Source organism: Euprymna scolopes, chromosome 45 (assembly GCF_053919585.1).
Source record: "Euprymna scolopes isolate OS-2025 chromosome 45, ASM5391958v1, whole genome shotgun sequence".
NCBI lineage: Eukaryota > Metazoa > Mollusca > Cephalopoda > Sepiida > Sepiolidae > Euprymna > Euprymna scolopes.
Window position 1 is genome coordinate 35,010,871 of NC_136526.1, and position 12,865 is coordinate 35,023,735.

At 27.5% G+C, this 12,865-nt stretch overlaps 1 long non-coding RNA gene across 2 annotated transcripts in view; it reads left to right on the top strand.

Annotated features, from left to right (window-relative positions):
* Positions 1 to 1,054: 1,054 nt before the first annotated feature.
* Positions 1,055 to 12,865, top strand: part of LOC145269412 (uncharacterized) — an 80,667-nt gene continuing 68,856 nt past the window's right edge. For both annotated transcript variants that reach the window (XR_013865039.1, XR_013865040.1), the window contains exon 1: positions 1,055 to 1,521. This is a non-coding gene — a long non-coding RNA (uncharacterized LOC145269412). The remainder of the gene's footprint in view (positions 1,522 to 12,865) is intronic.

Genomic DNA, 12,865 nt, shown 5'->3' on the forward strand with positions numbered 1-12,865 from the left:
ATTTAATGTAACATGTTTATTCAGCTCCAAAAACATACAGTGTTTACCGATGTATTGGAAAATTCAAAATGGTGGCCGACTCTCTCTCTCTCGGAGACGGTAAGTTTGGGAAAAGGAGTTATAAATAAAAAAAAAAAACAGTCAAAATATTGTTAAAATCCCGCCGAATATATGTCAGCCTATGTCACGGTAACATATATTGAGCGAGTTTCTAACAGCATTTTGTCTGATTTTTTTTTATTTATAACCCATTTTCCCAAACTTACCGCCTCAAAGAGAGAGTCGGCTGCCATTTTAAATTTTCCAATACATTGAGCTGAATAAACATGTTACATTAAATATAAACACCAAAACATATCCACTTGGGTAGAAAAGTAACTTATCTTGCCTTTGATAACATTTATTTGTTCTATATTTGTTTTGTGACAACTTTTTCGAATCTATGTGTACAGTAAAACAACCCCCCTTTTTTATAATCTGAAACTTAAGTCTCTAATAGATGATATTAAGAGAAAAAAAAAAATTTTTTTTTAAAAGTGAAAATTGTGGAATTTAAAGGGGGGCACTCTCGACAACGTCCGCCCAATACTTAAAATAACAATAAATTAAATACCATAATAACTATTTATTAATTTTAGAATGGATAAAAAATATTTATATTCATATAATATAAATGTACGTATTGATTAAACAAGTACCCTATAAAATATAAATGTACGTAGTTCCTATTTACAATGCCACACCACGGGAATGTGGAGAAAAGGAACAAAAATAAAAATTGTCTCAGCCGTGAAGGATTTCTCCTCCACTGACAGAGAACAAGAAATTGAAGTGCAGTATCTGAAGAACAGATACTACATTTTGATCTTGTCCCAAAGGTCAAGTTTAAAATGTACGTAGTTGATATATCAGTTTACTTTCAATCTACTTTCGTTGTTTGTTGAAAAAAAAATTAAATGATCCGGGAATAAATAACAAGAAAATGCAGAGAGAGAGAGAGAGAGAGAGAGAGAGAGAGAGAGAAAGAGAGAGAGAGAGAGAGAGAGAGAGTTTCCCGCTAGATCTGGAGAGTTCGTTTGAAATCTAGCGGGTAAATTTTGGATCTAGCGGCTAGCGGTTTTTTCCTCTAAAATCTGGAGATTTCGTTTTCATATTATATGAGAACAAAGCCTTTGTCCAGCTCACCGTGTAACCCATGACGTCACAAAGCTAGACTTATAGACTTAAATTTAACAACGATAACAATTAAAAAAAAAATTAATAAAAAGTAAAAATAAAAGGTAACAATTGTGTTTACAATAAATAAAAATAACAAATTTGTCAGAGAGAGGAAGAATACTGACTGGGTTTCTTCCTTTTGATGATGACGCAATGCGTTATTTGACCTTGACGAGATTCATTTAATTCTGATCTTTAAAGCAAAAAAAAAAAAAAAAAAAAAAAAAAAAAGACACACGCAACCTTTAAAACATCAACGAATGTTTCCATCAAACAAGTCAAGAAAAAAAGGATTCAATAAATGTAAGTAAAATATTACTTGAATTTTTTCGTAAATATGTTTTTATTAATTTTCCAAAAAATATCACAGCGAGGTGGAAAACACTTTTTACAAGGAAAATATCGAAAACTGAAATGAGATAAATTTCACTTTTCTTTAAAAAAATATAATTAAAAATGAATTTAATCTCTTTGAAGATTTTAGGCGAATTCGATTGGTTAATAGCGAAACTTAATAAAAACGGAATTTTTGACCACCATAATAACAGTAAAAGCTTGTAAAATAAAATTGATTCATTGTAATTTTTGCAGTATTTTCAAGAAGAAAGATTCTATAAACTCTATAAAACTCTTTTTATTTGCTCCATAAAACCGGTGAATTAAAAAAATAAATAAATAAAGGGACTAGTGATCCGAACGTAAATAATAAAGTTAAAGTTATTATTTAAAAAGCCATTCTTAACATGGTGAGGGGAGGGTGTTTTGTACCTATTCTATACTTCAACCTTACAATTGAATAAAAAACATATCATAAAACTTTAATTAAACTTTGAAATACGATTCAAAAAATAGCGCGGATCGGATGACGTCGCGCCTGTACTTTGTAAACACTGTTTTATAAATAATAAAAATAATATTTCTATTATTTTTTAAACAACTTTATTAGTTTATTTTGGAAGTATATTCCATAAAGAAAATAAACAACCCACTTTAAAAGGAGAAATTACGAGTTTGTTTTTTTTAATATTTTATTTGCAGTTTCGTGTTAGGGGTGTCAAAAATCCCCCCCAAATTCTGATGTACCTGTAAAGTTAAAATTTTAAAATTTTGTTTTTTCAAAAACCACGTTGATTTTCTCGGGATTTTTTTTGTCTTTTTTTTTTGTGTGTGGAAGCTTATTTTATGTTTAAATAATTCACTTAATATTGGCCGATGACAACATTTTTTTCTATTTTATCCAATGTTTTTTTTTGTTTCGATATTAAAAAAAAAAATTTCCAGTCGCTAAATAAGAATTTCAATATATTAAATCAAGAATTCATGTATTTCTTTAAGAGATTAAAAATAAATGGAAAAGTTGTTGATCCATTGAGCTATGAATGGTCAAAATCCATGAATGAAATGTTTGTATTTCGTATGTATGGTAGCCTAGTAGCAGCAGCAAACACATTCTACTCAGAGTGGAAATCAAATATAAAAAAAAAAAAGCTTTAAGAGAATTAATGTTTAGCAATATATCAAAGGGAGATAACCGAAGCTTTAACTGTTAAGTTCATGTACGCGCAAACAAACCTCTGTCGTTTAATATAATTTTACTCCTGTCACGTCGACACAACTATTTCGTTTTTTTTATATTTAATCCTTTTGGCTAGCCGGGACTTTTTGTTTTGAAAATGGTGAGTTTATTTTTACTTTCTATAACTTATGGGGAAGTTGTACTTTAATTTTATTTTGATATTTGAAACTTTATTTGAGTAAAAAAAAAAGAAAAAAAGTATTAATTTTTAAGTTAATTCTACACTTTATCGCAGAAACTGAAATAAAATTACGTCTCTAGTTTTGACAACAAAGTAGTGGGTTGGTTGGGTTTGTATTATTACTGTAGACATAGATCCAGAAAGTTGTCAAAAACCAAATATATAACAAATAAATGGGGGTTGTATTACTGTACACATAGATTGGGAAAAGTTGTCAAAAAACAAATATATAACAAATAAATATTATCAAAGGCAAGATAAGTCACTTTTCTACCAAACTGGATACATTTTATTTGTTTTTATTCAATGTAACATGTTTATTCAGCTCGAAAAACATGCAGTGTACCGTGTACCGATGTATTGGAAAATACAAAATGGCGCCCGACACTCTCTTCAACATGGTAAGTTTGGGAAAAGGTGTTATAAATAATAAACTAGGCAAAATACTATTTAAAAAACACCGAATATATGTCAACTTATGTCACGGTAACATATAATGAGCGAATTTCTAACAGTATTTTGTCTAGTTTATTATTTATAACATCTTTTCCTAAACTTACCGTGTTAAAGAGAGTGTCGGGCGCCATTTTGAATTTTCCAATATATCGGTAAACACTGTATGCTTTTCGAGCTGAATAAGCATGTTATATTGAATAAAAATACGAAACAGATATCCAGTTAGGTAGAAAAGTAACTTATCTTGCCTTTGATAACATTTATTTGTTATATATTTGTTTTTTGACAACTTTTTTGAGTCTATGTGTAGACAAACCCAAAATTTAATCCAAACCTTTTATTCCGAATTCAAAATGCCTGGAAAAATGTATTTATTTTCTTGTTAAAAAAAATATTGAAAACTTATTTTTGAATTTAAATCTGTCCAAGAAAATTTATATTTTCTTTTTTTCTTGATTAATAAAAATTTAATGGAAACCTTTTATTCCGAATTCAAAATGTCTGCTGGAAAAATTTATTTATTTTCTTGTTAAAAAAAATATTGAAAACTTTTTATTCTGGAATTTAAATCTGTCCAAGAAAATTTATATTTTCTTGTTTAAATAAAAACATTTATACTTTTATTCTGAATTCCAAATGTACGCTGGAAAATTTTATTTATTTTCTTGTTTTAAAGACATTTTCAAAATTATTTGAGTAAAATCTTACATTGAAAAATATAAAATAGAAATCCTAAAGTTTTTTTTTTATTTGGATATATATATATCCAAATAAAAAAAAAACTTTAGGATTTCTATTATATATATATATATATATATATATATATATATATATATATATATATATATAAACATTCATTTATTTTATACACAACTGAATAACAAACTTATGTTTTAAAAAAAACGTGTTTTCGTTCGTTTTTATTACATTAAATGTTCGTTTATTCGTATAGGGTAAATACGAAGAATTACTTCACTCTCGGAAATAACCTTTAAAATTATGGCAAACGAGTAGTTTCCAAGATATGAAGAAATGTTAGTGGTCAAAAAGTGGGTGGTAACTATTGTATAATAATTTAACGTAAAATGGGCACTCACTTTATGGCCACACGGGGGGCAATGTACAATAAACACAATTTAACAGAAAATACTTTTAATGATTAACATTCCAAGGAACAAGTAGCTTCCATGAATTAATACGCAGTTAATATCGGCACACTAGCAACGTTTGGGAAATAGTTATTTTTTTCAACTTACATGCTTCCATAGTTAACAAAGTGACACGTCCTTTAACATCCGGGTTATTTAACGGACAAAAGCGTATTATTGGAGACGCACCAAGTCATTAATTTGGTTGTAAAATCCTTTCATTTAAAAAATCCATGGATTATAATATATAAATATTGATAAATTCTCATACAGGAAGAATAGGAGAAAGCCAGTCTTAGTAAAAATGGAACCGGTAAGTGATTTTTTGGCATTTATATATTTATATAAGAATTTGACTAGCGTTTGTTTTTGGCTTTCCGTGAAAACTCTCTCAAACAAAGTTGAGGAAAAAAAAAATTGTATATTTCTCTATTAAATCTTTTATGATATTAAAATTGGGTCTTTGCTCATTTTATTGAAATAAAAATTAAGGTTTAAAATTACATTTTCATTTTGTTATAAGCTTGTATACATTGGGGGGGGGGTCTATTTGAACAGTTGTTTGTTATGGCGGGTCAGCTACAATTCTGATACACCTAGCGGATCACTCTCTGGGCAAAAACAAGGGCAAAACTGGGACCCCATGTTATTTCTACGTATTTTGACGTAAACAATAAAAGCAACACGTTTTTAAAAATTCTCTCAAATTACAGTGTAACCCGGATATAAGATACTCTGATATACTAGAAACTTGGATATAAGAGAGTGTAAATTTTTAACGACGGGCCCCAGTGTATTATAAACATGCCAACCGAAATTCCAAAAAAAAAAAAAAAATATGGGAAAATTGGAACAACATGTTTTAATATAAACAATAAAATTGGAAACAACATATTTTAATATAAACAATAAAATTGGAACAACATATTTTAATATAAACAATAAAATTGGAACAACATATTTTAATATAAACAATAAAATTTCTACATATTTTGATATAAACAATAAAAAGAACGTGGTTTTTAAAATTTTCTCAAAAATCAAATAATCGATAAATTTCATTAATTTTTTACAGACTTATTTAAAATAGACCAAACTATATATAAACTGAAATAAAATATACAAAAAATGCGCATATTTTGTCCCCCTCCAAAGCGGGTCCTGGATATGACCTTAAACTATATCTGATGGTGAGGCCCCAGCTTGCAGGCTTTGGGGAGCGTGGGCCACCCTTTAATTGACATTGCTTCCAAATCCACTCTGACTCGGAGTGGTAGTACCTGTTTCGGTCCCAACTATGGGTTAAATAGAAACAAACTTGAAAAAAAAATATTCTATTAAAAAATTTTTCTTCAAAATCACTGGATTCGGCATTAAATAACCTGAAAAGGGTTGATATGCCGTAAAACAAACAACCCACCAACAACCAACCACCAGAATGCATTTTGGTTCTTGGTAAATCGCTATGTTGTTTTCAATGTTTTTTTTTTTTAAGGGTTGACAAAAGAATGGATTACGCTGTAACTCTTTGAAATTTGAATGGAATTTACTGTCGAATATAATTTGATTCTGGTTTTGAATTCATTAGCAAAGGAGCACTTTAACAGTCTAGGGTGATAGCCATATCCAATAGTTCATAATTGGAGATTAAGACAGGATTAGCTATAAAACGGAACGTTAATAATTTCATTTGATAAATACTTGATCAAATGATTTAAAAACTATACATAATATTCAAAATCTAATTAATGGAGTGGCAGTACCTGTTAGGGTCTCAACTATGGGTTGAATAGAAACCAACTTGAAAAAACAAACAAATATACTGTATGAAAAAAAATTTTTCTTCAAAATCACTGGATTCGGCATTAAATAACCTGAAAAGGGTTGATATGCCGTAAAACAAAACAACCAAATCCTCCAAAGCGATTTTATCAGATTTTTTTTTTTGGGGGGGGGGGTCATATTTTAGGGTTTTTTTTACATAATAAAATATATTAGAATGATGAAATAAAGTATTTAAGTAAAAGTTTATTTGAACTGTAACACAACAGCGACTATTCTAGTTTTTGTTTTTAGAGGCTGCTGAAAGTGAATGAGGCATTTAAACTCGTTGCAAATTTACCGTTTGTATGGTATTAACCCCTGGAGCCTGGGATTATTTAGCGCCATTTCACCGCTTTCATTAATGCTTTTCTTACATGATGTGTTCATGCATGTATGTACATAGTAAAGTGACTTGTTCCATCGCGGTGGAATATTTAGCGGAGATTTGAAATAAGAAAGTTTTTAAACAAAACAAAATGTGGCGGCCACAGCATCCCACACTCCTCCCCAAATGTAAACAGAATTTGTGTGAAATATTAAATGGTTCTTCTGCTTGGTTAATTTCGGCGGGTTACTTATGGAAAAACGGTTAATTATACTGCAGAAGCACCTGTTAAAATATCTACAAGTTCTTACAGAAAAACGGATCATTAAACTGCAGAAGCACCTGTTCAAAGTAATACTCATTATATAATTGAATACTCCTCTCCCCAAAAAAAGAATGAAAAATATAAAAATATGTTTTTGTAAACCGCTTGTAAAAACAAACTTTTAGATCAATTAAAAAGCACTAAAAATCATGTAACAACACACAAAAAAATGAACCCCACTTTTTTAAAAACTTATTTAAAATGTCTGCGAAAGATTCCACTGCAATGTGACAAGTCACTTTACTATGCACAAATGCATCATGTAAGAAAAGTGTTAACAAAAACGGTGAAATGGCTCTAAATAGTCTTAGGCTCCAGGGGTTAATACCATGCGACGGGCTTAAATGCCAGATTCGTTTCCAATGACCTGCATAACCCCTAAAAGCACAAACTAGAATGGCTGGCAGTGTCTTACAGTTAAAAAAAAAAATTTACCAATATTTAATTTTGGATCACAAATGATTTATAGAATTTTTATTGAGTTTTCGGAAAAAAGGAGTTGGAAGATATATTAAAATTATTTAAATTTATGAAATTTAAAAAAAATTATTCATTATTTACATTTGACAGTTTTTACCTGTGTAATTTCAAATGATTTCTGAATATTCTTTTTTTATGATTGAATTTTTCAAGGTTCGTGAAAAAATATGTGGAAGATTTGGTCTTAAAACTTATTATAAAAAAACAAACAATCTTTCTGTCAATAATAAATTGTTTTAATCGATGCCATTTTTGAATGGTGACTAATTAAAACATCTATTTAGAAACTGATTGTGAATGTTTTTTTTCCTACGGAAGGCCAATTAGTCAATTATTTATTCGTATGTAGCTGATAAAAATTGAAGCATTATTCGTATTTGTCAAAACAAAAATATAATTTGTTAACCAAGTAACTGAAACAATTATGATTTAAGAATTAATTAAATTTCTTTGTGCACCGCATGTTTTACTATCTGTTCATATTAAAAAAAAAGTGATTTAGTTTATAAGTCCATACAAAAATTTTGAATTAAAAATAAATTTTCAAAAGTTACTTTAAGGATGTAGTTAATATTTTTACATTTCCTAGAAAAAAGATGAATTTCATTAAAAAATTTAAATATTACTCTTTTTGGGCTACAAATGACGATATTGAAAATTAATAATACAGGAAATTCTGTCAGTTAGTGGCCTTCATATCAACAAGAAATTAATCATTTTAGCTGTTACCTGCTCAAGCCTGACCTATTTTTGACTTACACATCTATATATGTATTTTTCATAATATTTAAAGTGAAAGCCAAAACTTTTTCTGTTATATTTCACTTAAATAAGTGAACAAAAAATCTTAAACAAAATATAATGTATATTTGTACTAAGTTTTTTTTTTCCTAAATTTTAATCGTTAATGTAGCCTGTTTTTTTGTCATATCGAAATTCACTTCCGCCATTATATTTTTCTCATTTTTTAAAGTGTTGGTTTTAAAATAACAGACTGCTATAATGGAAAAGAATTTTTGAATAACGGAATTATTCGAATTTGGAAAATTTTGATGTTTATTTGTTTAATTTTTATTATTAGAATTGCCTAATTGTTTAATTTTTATTATTATAATTGCATAAGTTTACATAATTTGTACAGCAAAAAATTTTTGATAATTCTACTCAGTTTAAGACAAAAATCTTAGAATTAAAAAAAATATAATAAAAACTAATTGGTAGGTCTTAAGATAAATAATAAGCAAAATTGATGTTTATTTAAAAACATTCATTTAAAATCATATAAACATTAAGTCTTCAATTTTTAAAATGAAATAGTAAATATTTTTTACTGATTGCAATATCTAAATATAGAATTGCATTGATAAACAATATTTTACTAATCAAACATTGGATTCAACTCAACATATTCTTTGATTTTTCCTTTAATATTTTGTTTATATATTTATATAAACTAGTCAATAGGTATTAACCAAATTAATAACAAAATTGATTTTTATTTAAAAACTTCATCAAAAACCATAAAACATTATGATTTAATATTTTTGTACTTCAAATTGTAAGTCTTCAATTTTGAAATGAGATAGTAATATTTTTACTAATCAAATTGAGATTAAACACAACAGATTCTTTGATTTTTTCTTTAATATTTTGTTTATATATTTATAATCAATAATATTTATAAACTAGTCAATATGTATTAACCAAATTAATAACAAAATTGATTTTTATTTAAAAACTTCATCTAAAACCATAAGACATTATGATTTAATATTTTTGTACTTCAAATTGTAAGATTTCAATTTTTGAAATGAGATAGTAATATTTTTACTAATCAAATTGAGATTAAACACAACGGATTCTTTGATTTTTTCTTTAATATTTTGTTTATATATTTTCTTTCACTGAAGACATGAAATATCACAATAGAAATTATAAAAAAGTGAATGTGCTTAAAATAGGAAAAATCGTAAATAAAGAAATATAAAAATTCAATTAAACTAAAGAAGTATAACATTCTAAAATTGATGGAAAATTAAATTCAACAATGAAGTAACGTACAAAGGCGGAAGTATTAGTAAAATAGACTTGGCAGAAAGAAATAATTTATGAGAATTTTAGAGAGGAATCTTACATTACTAAAACTTAGTAAATTAAAAGTAAAAATAAAGCCAGTGGAGTTTGAGAAAATAATGCAGTAGAAATTGTAATTAAAGAAAAAAAAATGAAAAAACATAAAATTTGAGTAAACATATAAAGAAAGAAAAATTTGTCATAAAAACAGAAAATATTTTTACAAGCTTTAGAAAAGATAAAACACATAATCAGAGAAGTGATCATATAAACATGATTTAATATTTTTGTACTTCAAATAGTAAGTTTTATTTAAATAAGCATTCATTGTACTTCAAATAGTAAGTTTTATTTAAATAAGCATTCATTGTACTTCAAATAGTAAGTTTTATTAAAATAAGCATTCATTGTACTTCAAATAGTAAGTTTTATTTAAATAAGCATTCATTGTACTTCAAATAGTTAGTTTTATTTAAATAAGCATTCATTGTACTTCAAATAGTAAGTTTTATTTAAATAAGCATTCATTGTACTTCAAATAGTAAGTTTTATTTAAATAAGCATTCATTGTACTTCAAATAGTAAGTTTTATTTAAATAAGCATTCATTGTACTTCAAATAGTAAGTTTTATTTAAATAAGCATTCATTGTACTTCAAATAGTAAGTTTTATTTAAATAAGCATTCATTGTACTTCAAATAGTAAGTTTTATTTAAATAAGCATTCATTGTAGTTCAAATAGTAAGTTTTATTTAAATAAGCATTCATTGTAGTTCAAATAGTAAGTTTTATTTAAATAAGCATTCATTGTACTTCAATTTTTGAAATGCGATAGTAAATATTTTTTCCTGATTGCAACATTTGTTACATGAAAATATAAAAAAAGTAAATGGGCTTAAAATAGAAAAAATATAAATAAAAAAGTTTAAAAATTAAATTTAACTAAAGAAGTATAAAACTCTAAAAATGAGAGAAAATAAAATTTGACAATGAAACAACGAAAATTAATTTTTTTCAAAGGAGGGGGTATTATTAAAATGCGAAACTAAAATTAAACTTGAAAAAAGAAGAAATAATTTATAAGAATTTTAGAGAGGAATCTCACATTACTAAAACTGAGTAAATTAAAAGTAAAAATAAAGCCAGTGGAGTTTGAGAAAATAATGCAGTAGAAATTGTAAAGAAAAAAAAAACATTTTAATGATAAAAACATAAAATTTGAGTAAACATATAAAGAAAGAATAATTTGTTATAAAACAGAAAATATTTTAATGTGTTTACAAGCTTTAGAAATGAAATATCAAAGATAAAACCACATAACCAGAGAAGTGAAAAGAGGAATTATTGGAGAATTACAGTGTTTAAAAATAATAGCAATTTTATGTGAAAATAATATGAATTTTGTATATATATTATTCAGATTGCTGTTCTCTTGAATGTTATTTGCTCAACGTTTTAGTTGACTTATCCTCTAACCTTCATATTTATTTTACCGAACTGGGAGTCTTTCTCTCAAACGCATGAATCTTTCTGATAAACGGGTAACTGCACAGAATTTTGAACGGAACCCTTTAATAAATCCACAGGGATAGCATGACAAGCACGACTGGTTAGAAGTTTTAAGTAATTTCCAATTGTATTTTAGGTTTTCTTGCATAATTTTCATGTAATACATTGTGAAAAGCTTTGGATATATCAAGCAATATCAATATAGCTTCATTTTTCCCTCTAACTGGATTTTTTTCATATTTGTTTTCTCAAAAGTTGGAAGCGTTTTGTAATTATTTTACTTTCTGGATATTTCATTTGAGAAGTTTTATGAGAAATAATTTTTATTGATATTTCATCAGTTGAGAAGTTTTTCTGACAAGAGATATCTGTTGTTATCAACAAATAGTGTGGGTAAATAAAATATTTATTTAAAATATATAAACTAGTGCTGGTATAATGCGGAAGTAAAAATGTGGTATGACCTTGTGTTAATAAACAACCTCTTTTGTTATGCATCACATTTAAGTAAAAATTATTGATCTGTAGATAGCTCGACACTACTTTTATCGATGGTTTGTATGCAAAATGTAAATACAGTAAGACCTATATAAACTAGTGCTGTTATAACACGGAAGTAAAAATGTGGTATGACCTTGTGCCAATAAACAACCTCTTTAACTTTGCATCACTTCTAAGTGAGAATTAGCTGTTTATTGGTCTGTGGATAGCTCAACATTACCTTTATTGACATTTTGTATGCAAAATGGAAATATCAGACTTTTTGAAGGGATAGGATATTGTAAGGTGTGAGAAGTTTTCTAACATTGTATAGGGAATTCACCTTCTTTGACAGTTTGTAATTATTGTAAGCAAAATGGAAATGCAGTAAGTCCTTCAAACTCTCATCAGACTTTTTGAAGCTCCTTTTCACATTATATTTGTTTTTCCCTATGTTGGTATAGTTAGAAAGACGGAACAGGGACACAATTCTAATGACTATGTTTCCAGTAAAGAATCTATTAGAGTAGAAAGACTATTGGCATATAAGGACATCTATAGCAAATAATTTGATGATTGTTTGGTTAATTGGCGGGAATCCAGGGGGAGTTTAGTAAGTTTGTCAGACCAGATTCTTTTAGGCATATTTATAAAACATGCACAGCAAAGCAACATTGCACAAATTGGACGAGCATTGCAGTTTTGTAGACAGTGTGAAACCTATTAGATTAGGCATGTTATCGCCGTGTGGACGGGATAGAAAGAATAGCATTGTATAGGGAACTCACCTGCTTTGACAGATTGTATGCAAAATTGAAATGCAGTAAGTCCTTCAAACTGTCATCAGACTTTTTGAAGCTCCTGTTAAAAGCTTTTGCTGTTGTGGATTAGGAATCTTGTGGCTGAATGCCTGTCTTTTATAATAGAATTAAGAAACTTAATCAATGCAAAGGTTGATGAGGGTTAGGTAGTGCGCATCCCGATATTGGTTAAAAATAATAACAAACTTTGTCATTACTTTGATAATTCTAGCTATCTAAATTTTCCATCGATTCTGCTCAGGATTAATGGACACACAGTATAAAAAGAATGCAATTATAAATTACAAATACATGTTTCTTATAGTGGTTGCAATCATCTTGCAGTTACTTTGTCCATTACATTCCAAAATGTTTGCTATTTTAATGGATTCATTGTATTTAATTGTAGTTAATGCTGTCATTGGCAGCGACATGTATCTGCAACACAGACTCTGCCTCATTCCTAATTG